The sequence below is a fragment of the Aphelocoma coerulescens genome, chromosome 1 (genome assembly GCF_041296385.1).
Source record: "Aphelocoma coerulescens isolate FSJ_1873_10779 chromosome 1, UR_Acoe_1.0, whole genome shotgun sequence".
NCBI classification, from domain to species: domain Eukaryota; kingdom Metazoa; phylum Chordata; class Aves; order Passeriformes; family Corvidae; genus Aphelocoma; species Aphelocoma coerulescens.
The window spans coordinates 14,607,292-14,618,917 of record NC_091013.1 but is presented as its reverse complement, the minus strand read 5'-3'; the positions used below and the strand labels follow the sequence as shown (position 1 = coordinate 14,618,917).

Below are 11,626 nucleotides of genomic sequence, written 5' to 3'. Positions count from 1 at the left end.
ACTTTCTATCATGAAATTATGGACCATAAATCAGGATCTTGCTAAAAGATCTTACCCTTTGCTAGCAACACATGTATGGGCAGTAGGGATGAAGGAGAAAAGGAATGCTTGTTTCTTTCTCCCAGTGGTTTTGCCTGTGTCCAAGGTAGGACAACTCTTAAGGTACTTCAGGCGTTAGTGAAGCTGTGCAGTCAATTCCAAGCTTCAGTTTTGATACTTCTCCTGTTTTGGAAGTAGAGACCAAAGACCAGGTACCTCTGTCAACCCTCAGCAGTCATGAGTCCTGGTGATGAGGGACTGGGCCTTAAATGCTCCTGCTCCAAGAGCCACTGCTTTCCCCAGTTTAACCCCCATGAGGTACCAGATTTCTATAACACGAGGTGCACATAAACCTCCCCTGTTTTGAAATAGCAGGTGGGCACTGTCCATCACAATTTCCCTGGGCGCCTGAGGGGCGAGGCAGGTGAGCACAGGAGCTGTGCCTGCAGCACAGGGCTGAGTTTGAGGAGAGTTCCTGCAGCAGTTCTGGCATGCAAACCTCCTGGCATCACCTCCTCCTCACCAACAGTCCTTGTCCTCCACCAGCCCTTAGCCTGTGCTGCCACAGCTGCTCTGAGGTGCGGGGTTGGTGGGTGACACAGCCAGGAAGTGATGCACAGGGAGCAAAAGGGACAACCCAAAAACAGAACAGCAGAGAGGCCTCTGTGGCCCAGGTCAGGTCCTCAGACTCCCTCACTGTGTGACCTCCCAAGCAGATGTAGCACAGCAGAGGTGAGCCACTGTCTGGGTGGGTGGTTGGGGATGCACCGCCAGGAGAGACCCCGTGCACAGAACTGGGCTGCTCTGCTGTTGGGCCGTGGCCAGCAGCCCCAGGGCACTGCTGAAGTGCGTGTGCTGGTACCACAGAGTAGCTGGGACCAAGGACACATCAATAAATCCTACTTCCCCCAGATGCAGACGTACCAGAAAGGTGTCAAACATACAGCTTGGTCAGCTGAGGGTATTGCCAGTCAGCAGCAGCCAAGGAATATTTCTGACCCCCATATGACACTCCTGCCTCCCAAGTGATGCACTCCCAGTCAAAGGCAACATGCTTTTTCCTCATCCATAGCAAGGCCAGGCCAGGCCAGGCGCTGCCCAGTCTTGCACCAGTTTTGCTGGCACATGTACCAGCACAGTACCAAGCACAGCTCCAGCCACAAGCTCTGTAATTTCAGAGAGGCCAAACAAGGCTCAGTCTGAACGTCCCTGCCTGTGCCCAGAGGAATTTCAGGTTAAACCAACTTGTTGTGCATCACTTGCTTTCCAAATGAATTCCATCTGTGGGCAGCCATTTATACAGGTCAGTTGCTGGTGTTGATTTAACTGAACTGATTTAACACCAGTGCCAGGTAAACAGGTCCTATAATTGTATGCAGATTTGCTGTGCTATCCCCTCTCAGACCTACTTCATCTTCCTGGCAAGCCAGCTAATAGAAGTCGTAAGAATCATGATCCTTATAAAGCTGTTTATTTGCCTGGTTTTTTCTTTGGCTTATTATTGAAATGAAGCCACCTCCTTTCCAGTCCCTTTCTCTGGAGTGATAAAAAAAAAAAATATCATTATCAAAATGAGGTTTCTCCCTGCTCTACTTGCAGGCAGTTAGCCTTTTATAACTCGGGAGCCTGCTCAGCCAGGACCCTCCTTTATCAACAAACAAATTATCTTTATGCAGCATCTCAGGTCTCCAGCACCTTTGGAGGAATATTTAATGTCCATTAGTAAGAGAAGAGATGGTGACTAAACAGCTAACTTAAAAATCTCAGCACGAGACCTAGCACTACGTGGGATGCAGTCAAACCAGGATCTTATTTTCCTTGCGCGTAATTTGGAAGATCAGATCTAATGTTTGACTCACTAGATGGTGCTTAAAGTTAGGGAAGTATTAGTGTTTCAATGATGCTGATTTGTTGGAAATAGATAATACATTTTTAATCATGTGCATCATTTAAACTTTAGATTTAGATTTCAGGCTGTCAGTATATTTTCTGTTAAAGTGATTGCTCTACTACAGTAGGCAGTCTGAAATTTAAAAAAAAGCCATTCAGATGTGTGCTGTGAAAAACATTGACTTCAACACGTGCAGAGGTTTTTTCCTATACAAAACTGAAAAATGGCCCAAGTTGCAATGCCATGTCCAGTTTAATATTGCAAGTAGGCCATCAGTTAATAAAAAATTGAATTATTATTTTATATTTTACCAGTTATTTTTAAGAGTAAATATTATAAAAAGGTTTGTATGAGTCATATTAGGCTCACTAGTAACATGTGGCTTACTGTAAAATATTTGTTACAAAAATCCACAGCAGAGTATTTCCAGGCTACATTTCATTCCAAAAGAAATCAGTGCAGTCCAGAGGACAACAGAGTAAATATTTCAGATGCTTGATAATGTACCACATGAACAAATAACAGCAAAATGAGCCAAGTAATGACTATAGTATGCAGGTTTTCTAGAAGTGCTAATCAGAAAGATTGCATTGATTTAAGTTGTCTTGTAAAAATCTTTGGACTACAGTCTGTTCTTCATCCTTGAATAATCATTCACAGTAGTATTTGGGTCAGCACATCTATTTAAAGCAAAGTATGTTTAGCCCATGAAAGCAGTCCTTAAGAGCAAAACAGTAAGAGGGAGGAGTTTTCTTGCAGCTAAAAGCAATGTTTGCTGAGATCATGTCTGTGTATAAAAGAGAAGGTTCCCAGCTTGGATGAGGTGGGCTTAGGCTGTGAAGTTTTCATTTTGACAGGGGGAGGCTGTGATTGCCTGTGGCTTTAAGCACTGTCTGAGTGGTGCCCACGGGACACTGTCCCTGTGAGCTGGGGGAGCAGGAAGGCAGCACAAGGCAGTGCCTCCCCCAGCCTGTCAAAGAAGCTCTGCAAACCCTCAGCACCCTGTATCCATCCATGTGCCACCGCAGAGGGGGCTGTGTTTGGGGACAGTGCTGGCACAAAAATCTTTGAGTGCGGGGCTCCATTTGCCTCTGGGGAGAAGAGAGGTTTAGCATGGTCAGTAGTCAGAGAAGGGGTCCCAGCCAAAGCTCACTGCAAGCCCATGGCTGCTAGGCCATGGCTGTGTGGCAGTTTTTTGTGTTCTGTGGAAAAAGAGGAGTAAAGGACGAAATACCATTGGCACACCTGGGTTGGGAGTGGCCATGTCCCAGCTGGGTTACTCCAGCAATAACTGCACCTGTGCAAGAAAGCATCCTGTGTCAAATTGTGAAAGGCAACATGAAATAACAGGATTTCAATCAGACAGTGCCTCATTTATTTCCTCTCCCTTTTTTTTCAGGATTCCTTTCATTTGCCTCCCATGAAGACAGATGTTGTTCCAGTTCCACTGCCATCTCAGTGGATAAGACATGAGCTTCCCTGGTGAACAAAAACAAGTTGGAAAATTTTTAACTTGGGTTCCCTTTCCAGAGCAACTGCAGTGAGATGAGTCAGGCACTGCAGCCGTAGGATAATGAAGGAGAATGTGTATTTTAATGAGCCCATTTCAGAGCAGATGCACTAATGGCTTTCACAGCACCTCACAGCTGAGTGTGGAGGGCTGCTTGGGGTTCATCTGCTCCTGTGATGGCCAGGTGTCACCAGAGATGCTCCGCACTGAGCCCTGGCTTTCACCCCTGGGCAAGCAGTGCTGCATGTGCTGTTGGTGGGGCAGAGAGGGACCTGCAACCCCTGCCCAGGAGCATCTTCACTCTGCATCCAGCTCAGGGATGCTCACAGACACCTGTGTCTGCTGATTTTGCACAGCATGGGTATGTACAGCCCTAGCTGAAGCTGCTCTGCTCGTGGGTCCCTTCTGCCAGTGTGGAAGTCCCCCTGTTGTAAGAAGAATATTTCTGACCCCCATGCAGCATTCCTGCCTCCCAAAGACCTTGGGGCTGGTTGAACTGGGTTCCCAAACTTGATACACATGGGTATGTGTAGTGGCAACAGCTACAGCTTTGGGCTGTATGACAACTCATGGCAGGAGAGCTGGGCTTTCCCTTCTGCCTCTGGCTGGAGATACCCACCCAGCAGCTCCCAGCACTGCCCCCACTGCACACAGCCCAGTCCACACTGACCTGATCTCCATGGTGATACATCTATCCAGTACAAAACCTGAATAACTGGGATACACACCTCAGGTCTGAGAAAAGGATAAGGAAATGGGGACTAGCTTCCTGTGGTTCAGTGGTCTTTTAATGCATTTACTTGTAATTAGAATGAGGATGAGTTTTTATAGGGATAGAGATGTGAGGAACAACTGGTGCTCTGAGACCACAGAGGAGAAAACTGAAATGACATTTTTCTCTATTGGGACAGCACAGAGAAGAAGTAAAGCTGCAGTGTTGAAGTAAAACTGCAGATCTCTCTGAAATCAAGGTGCTTTTCATATAAGCTGTTAGGACTCAGCTCTACCATCCTCTTCCATTTCCTAATTTGCATTCAAGCAAATGCTCTTCAAGACATGGACTGTTGGTGAGCAAAGTAAAGGTTACAGTGCAATCAGCTGCTGTTACTGCATGAGATAATGAGATCCTGATGTCTACACTCAGCTGATCACTAAAAGTGATCCTAGAGTCTGTACACTATTGTCATCATTGTTGTCATCACTGTCAGCAGCTGCAGCACATTACCTAGGGCTTGGACTGGGTCCCTCCATGTCGTGTCAGTCTCAGGCTTATCCTTGGGACTGAAAGGCTTTCACCTGCACCTGCTGATCCTTTTTCATTTACTCACAAGCTCTCATGTTTGAGTGGGAGAGCACCCATGGGTGAAGTGCAGCTGGAATGAATGGTACATGCCAAAGGATGAAGGATCGATGACAAACGACCAGGTGTGTAGAGGGCTTTTTTTCCTCAGTGACTCCTGACTGAATAAAGCCATGCTGGAGTGTGACAAAGGCATTGATGGAATGTGTATCATTTACTCCCCTAATCTTCACGAGTTACCAAACAGTGTGTGACTAGCAAGCCTCTCTGATCACTTGTCGGGCTGATCTCAGAGCCAGTCCATAATGGCATAACATAGTGTTGGCCCTGCTCACCAAACAGGGAGAGAGACAATTCCCTTCACACCGGGCGCTCTCTAAATTCCACTCCTGAAAGAAATTTCTGGAGTAGTTACAGAAATTGTGTATGCCAAGTTTTCTTCCCCAGGCAAAAGTCCTAGCAGACCATGGCTTCAGTCATCTCCGCTCTTTCCCTGGTATGATCTGGATGCCAACTGGGCATGCATATAAACTGTGAATAGCAGTGAGCCAAAGCCCTCATCCTCAAGGCACTCTCCAAGAACTAATGTACTATGAGCTCACTTTTATTAATTTTTATTTTAGAGTTCTTATGACAGGAACAATGCAAATACTGGCTTCCTCATGGAAGTGCAAAGGTTGACCTGCACAGGAAAAACACACAGTATGCCCAAAACAGCTTGAAAGGCTGTTCTATATTCAGCAAGTTTATTTTGGTCTCATCTGTCTAGGATAAAGATTGACATAAGTGAATCTCAAAGGGAGTGACCACAGATAGCTCATGCCCTGAGCCCCAGCAGTGTGCACCTGGCATGGCAGTGCAGCAGCATCTTCCTGGTACAATAGCAGAGTTTTCAGGGGACCTTTGCATTTTGCCTGAAGCAGGAAAATCATTGGTCTATGTTAGTTCTTCTGTCACACCCAAGAAATGAAATTGTAGACAAGCGAAGAGAAAAGCAGGTGAAGAGGACAGATGGACCTGAAACACATGAAACGCTTTGGGGGGAAACACAAACTTGAAATGTCTAAGAGCAAAACACCTTCCCAATACTGCAAAGACTTACCTGTCCATTGGTCTTCCAGGTGGCCCATCTCTCCAGGGCACTTGGTGTCTCTCAGCAGAAGCATAGGTCTTATCTGACATTAGAAGTCAGAAGCCTTTGGATGCCCCACTCCAGCCTTGCTGAGGCACCCAGCAATGCACCTGGGTCAAGCACACACCCTCCTCAGGAATGCAGCTCAGCCAGAGGTGAGGTCTGGCAAAGCTCCTCCTGCAGTAAAGAGACAGTGGCTTTGGGGGTGAGGGTGGGGAATATGGCTCAGCAGGATGCCATGTTCTTCCAGAAAATCCTTAGTCCTCACACACACAAAACCAGTACAGTTGCACCTTTCTCCCCCCTTCAAGGAAGCAGTGCTGGTATCAGGAAGCCTCCTCTGATCCCAACAGAGTCATGTCCAGGGGGAGGATGCTAATAAGAGCTGAAGTTCAGTGAGAAACGTGGTTAAATGGAACTACCATGCAATCGTGTCAATTTGATATCCTATCACTGAAAGGAGGAAGAGAATAAAAATAAATGTATATGCCTCAATTTTGTTTTAAAATTACAAGTAATGACATAGTTAATACCTTCTGGAGATCATTCAATGACAGCAATACATTAGTTTAGGCCAACCTGACCATCTTGACAGGGTGCAACCATGGCTTCCCTACCTTTCACCCTCTTCCAGTCTTCCTCTTTGCTGAGCTAAGGTCCAACAAGCAAGTTACCACAAAGAAAATTTCCTGAATTTGCACTGTGAAAATGTCAAATCTGGTCAGAAGAAACCTGATTTCAAAAGGTAAATAGTTTTATATATAGCAGTAGATAAACTCACCGCCGACACTTTCATTTAGCTCACAGTAACATACGAATGTGCCTACAGCCCTGGCAAAAAAAAAAAAAAAAAAAAGAAAAGAAAAGTCAAAATAACTTCACAAACTAGACTGGAGGCAGACTTTCAGTCCATCACTATGCAGGCAGATACTGTGCACTGCTGGTATAGCATTTCATTACACCAGCTAAGTCAAAACTTCTAAAAAGATGGATTGTATTAAGTAAATTCTCCCATACTTCCCAACATCAGCACCCTGACAGAATTTCCAGGGTTGGAAGATTACACTGTCTGGAAAGACAACACTCAGGTTCAGGGCATACCTTGAAATAGCCATATCCACTCACTTTTGACACACACCAGCTGTACATGTAAAATAAACATCAGTGCAAACAAACTGCACACCCTGACATTTCTGCTACTCCTGACTATGGCTTAGAGGCTGTAAGCTGAAATTATAAACAGAATATGAAAGCAATCACCATACAAATCACCTGCCTGTTTTTCCCCAAGCAGGTTTGTTTGCCTTTGATTATATAAAATAGCTGTTAGAAGTCTAACAGATCTTCGCAGGGAGCTGTATCTTGCAACTTTCTTTAAATGAGGTTTGTGGTCGAATAAGAATTTTTTGGTCCAAAGTTTACAGAATTATATGGAAATAGAGACTGGCTTTGATTCCTTCAAAGCCAGTAGAAATTTTGCCATCAACTCTGGAACAAGAAGAAACACAATTTTGTTAGCACAGAGAAGCCAGGGAGGCTGTCTCAGCTTAATTTTTCAACCTTATATGCCAGCTTTCTTGCCTGATATGCAGGGTATAATCAACTCCCAGTGGTCCAGTTAGAATAAAGGTCATTTTAAAGATCAGACCCTTTACAACTGAGCCCCTTATCTGCCATAGAAGAGAGTCTGGTGAGTTTCTACCTACAGCAGTTTATTTTTAATGGGTTACCTCTTGCTCTGTAGATATTATCAGTGGCGTGTATGGAGTGACCAGGCCAGGATGAGCAAGGATGGGGAAGGGCAGCAATAATCTTTTCTAGGATGCTCCCATTCTGCAGCCTTCACTGATGCTTTAGGAAGCAGAGTCCTCAGACACCAGTGTTATGTGGGTGCCCCTGCTGATCTCACCTGGGTTACTTCAGAAGCAATATTGTTTCCTACTGCTTCAACTTCTGGAAATGTTTAATTGAATGATAAAAAAGTTGATTTTTTTTTTCCCCTGCTAGTCAGATCGGGCATTCTCCTGACCTTCCTTGTATTTTCAGAGAAGAGTTACTGGAGAAAATACTCTACAGCATTTCTACAGCTTCTGGAATTACAACACGTTGTCATAATGTCTGGAAAAAAAGTACTGCAGAGAACCTCAGTTCCTATAGGCCATTTGTGGTTTCCCATGTACTGAAATTCTCAACTAAAAAGACAAACAAGAGGATAAATAGGCCTAGCTATGACATCAGAAACAAAAGTATTCAGGTCACTTTCAAAGGCAGAGAGAGCAGTTAGAAGCCAAGGCCCTGTCAGGCAGCTAAACAATCCTAATGGCCATTGCTCCTCATGACAATGTCCTTCCTACTTACTAAAATGCAGTGATTCTGTTATCAAGGTGACATCTAACTGTCCAGTTTGGTTTAGGACAGTACTGTGTGCAATGGACACTTTTGAAACACTCAGAAAGTGCTGGAAAATGCCCTCCCATGAGGCCACTGCTGTAAGTCACTGCAGTCAATAAATCTTTTTGCTCTTAATTGTTTGGGTTTCTCTTAGAAACAAATATTTACCAGCTTCTGGTTTGCACAGTCTTCTAAAGGTCACAAATGCTAGCTCCAAGGGGAGCCAGGCTATTCAACCTTAAACTATTTAACCTTGGCTTCCTGTGGCAGCCTGCAGTGCCATAAAAGCAGGCATCACTATGGGACATATGTGCAAGGATGGAGGGGTAAAGTTCTTCTCCCTTTGGCCCATTTCAGCACGTTATTTTTAAAAGCTTATGTGTTCAGGGATTAAAATAGACGCCTTCATTCTGCTTATCCTTTTGGATGGGTTTGATATGTTGGATGCTAATGGTCTGCTGGGAAATTAGAATTTCTTTCTCATTTAAAAAATGTGGATGGGGGGAAAAGGATTTTTTTGTGACTGTTATTAGTAGTGAAAGCTTGTATTAAGAATACAAAAGGTTTGGGTTTTCCAAAACAGCTATAGTCCTTCTACATCCCCTACACAAATATGTGGGAACCTGTAGCTCCAAAAAAGCTTCAACTCAGCTACAAGCCTTATCTCAATTTCCTAAGACTATTCAGACATTAAATTATCTCTGTCAGTATTTCTTCTATCTACCTTTCATTTCATCATGACCAAAAATTCCAGCCAGGAGAATTGTTGGGGAAGCTATAATCCAACTTTGTGCCTTGACTCTTTTCACACTGACTCTACATTTGAACGGCATAATTTCTAATTGCACCAATCACCTACATACTCATCTGGGCTCCTTGCTTGTGAAGATAATAAAATGTGCTCTGAGCTACACCTTCTGCATGGTGAAGCAGTTTGGGGTTTGACTTTTAAACTTTTAGTCATTTATCCTCTTTGTTTTTAACTTGTTTTGGCTTTGGTCTGTTCTCTAGTGGCATTAGAGAAGGTGGAGCTTCCCTGGACTGGGAACCACTAGTTCTTCTGAGTGTGAGCCTTTAGCTCTTGCTTGGGTTAGCAAGAACCAGCTCACTTTCTTTTAAGGCTCATTATTTTTATCATCTTACCTAGAAAAATCACAAGAGACCAAGGTCCCCCCTTGCGTGTAGGTCAATCACGTCTTGGGAAATATAGGGTTTGCTTTCTCACCTCTGGGATGGAAATTGATAGGATTGGCATAATTTTCCATTTTGATTGCTCTACTCAGTGTTTTATGTTTCCTGCAGAGGCATAAAATGTAATATCACAGATATATCTTACATATATGCAGACCAATAATAACAGCTTTAAATTAGGAAAGAGTTTCTAACAGTAAAGATAACAAAAGGCTAGGACTGGTTGCCTAGGGAGGTTGTGAGGTTGCCATCATGCATGGCATCATCTTTAAAGTGTGCTGTAAAGAATACATTCCTTACAAATCTGCCTGGATGCAAGGAGATGGATTAGATGGCATTTTGAATCCCTCTGAGGCTCTACTTCAGGATCTTCTGCTTCTAATAGGCATTCAGTCACAAAGTCCTCAGGCCTTGGTGGTTCCCACAAGTGATTTTCCAAATAGGGGTGCTTTACTGAAAAACAAAAGCCTTAAATAGGAGAAAGCCTGGGGTGCACGCTGGTCTGTGATGCTTTGGAGACACCATAATTGCTGTTTGCAAAATTTACTAAGAATGTCAGTAGGCTGAAAATGTACAGGACAAAGGGCATGCAAAGTGCCTGCCTGAAAGCACTGCCTCTCTTCGTAGGAAGAGCCAGTGGAAAGTCATTGCCCAACATCACTGCTCTTTAAAAAGCTGCTTCCCAGGGATGTCATGACTTGAGAACTTCTGCTGAGATAGACCCATAACAAATGCATTTTTGACAACTGACTGCAGTAGTATGGAAATGGTCTCTACCACCACTGACATCAGGGCTGGTTTTTCTTGTTTCTTCCCCTACATGACATAAAGATAAATAAAAGAGGTAATTTTCATTTTTAGATTAAATTGGTAGAGGAGAAATATCTTTTGTTCTGGATATTAGTAATTTGCATTTCTGGATGTCACTTTCTTCTCTCTTTTCTTGAAGAGGAGAAGCAAGGTGTGCAAAATATCAGTAAGCCAAAAAAAAACAATAAGCAAGACTAACAACAGCCATATTCTTCTATCTGATTCATTCTGTACCATACCAAGTTGAAAGAGGTGCAGAAGAGACACCCCCTTGAAGAACTGGAAGCTGCTCCTGGTAAATATTTTCCAGATGATGCAACACCATTGTGACTGCTGGGGTACAACAAGACAAATTCTGAAGGAATAATGCCTCCACCTTGACATACATTGTGTTTCCTGAAATCCTGCCATCCAAAATCACTTCCACAATGTGCTGGTTCACTTGCTGCTCCAGCAGGACAGAATGACTTCACAGTGGGAAACACAGTCCCACCAAAGAAGCTCATGGAGGGATGAGATAATCCCAGCTTTGTGGGAAAGGACTAGAAATCCTGGACACTGGGATTTTTTGCCACAGGTGTGAGGAGGTCTCTGAAGGACAGCAGGGCAGGAAGTCTCAACCAAGCAGGCCAGATGGGAGCAATCCCAGGGGAGACCAGGCTAGCAGAGCCTGGGTCCTGGGAAGGGAAGGGAAGGGAAGGGAAGGGAAGGGAAGGGAAGGGAAGGGAAGGGAAGGGAAGGGAAGGGAAGGGAAGGGAAGGGAAGGGAAGGGAAGGGAAGGAGAGGCCTCCAGTCCTCTCTCCCAGCCCCCCCAGCCTGCCTCCACCCCAGCAGGAAGGAGTTTTGGAGGCTGTGGTCCCACCTCATGTTCTTCTGAATCAGGCTTCTCCAGAGCCCATGATCTGCTGGGCCGCTTTTCCAGGTGGGGGCTGGTGATAAATCCGTGGTGCAAACCAGCACAGCTTCACCTACACCTGCAGCTGATCTGGCCTTTGGGTTTAGGTCAGAACACAGCTGCTTTCAGCTGCCTTGCTGGACCTGTGGCACAGGCAGAGCATGTTCCTCTCCTCTCAAGGGCTAGGGAAGAGCCCACATGTCCCATTTGAGTCATGGCTATATGAATTTGACATTGAATTAATTTTCTCAACTATGTGGTGCTGACCAGTGTGATTTTCCCAATCTCCACAGAGCTCTTACCCCTTGCGCTGCCCCACTTGATTTCTCTTAGTGCGAGGATGCTCAGTAACATTTATTGGAGAAACAGCCATGGCAGGGAGTTAAGAGGTGGCCTCATTGAGAGGTGTTAGTGGCTGAGTCACTGGGATGTCATTTAGGCATGAGGACAGACTGTGAAGGCCTTCG

General features: G+C 44.7%; 1 long non-coding RNA gene across 2 annotated transcripts; it reads right to left on the bottom strand.

The window, feature by feature from the left end:
- Positions 1–5,502: 5,502 nt before the first annotated feature.
- On the bottom strand, positions 5,503–10,263 carry LOC138117917 (uncharacterized). Of its 2 annotated transcripts, XR_011154917.1 has the most exons (6): positions 9,755–10,263; positions 9,407–9,559; positions 7,149–7,360; positions 6,654–6,703; positions 5,843–6,325; positions 5,503–5,774 (listed from the first exon to the last, which is right to left on the bottom strand). It is a non-coding gene; the product is annotated as an uncharacterized lncRNA (long non-coding RNA). The 2 variants fall into 2 exon arrangements; XR_011154915.1 differs by having other exon boundaries at positions 9,407–10,263.
- Between the last annotated feature and the right edge of the window lie 1,363 nt (positions 10,264–11,626).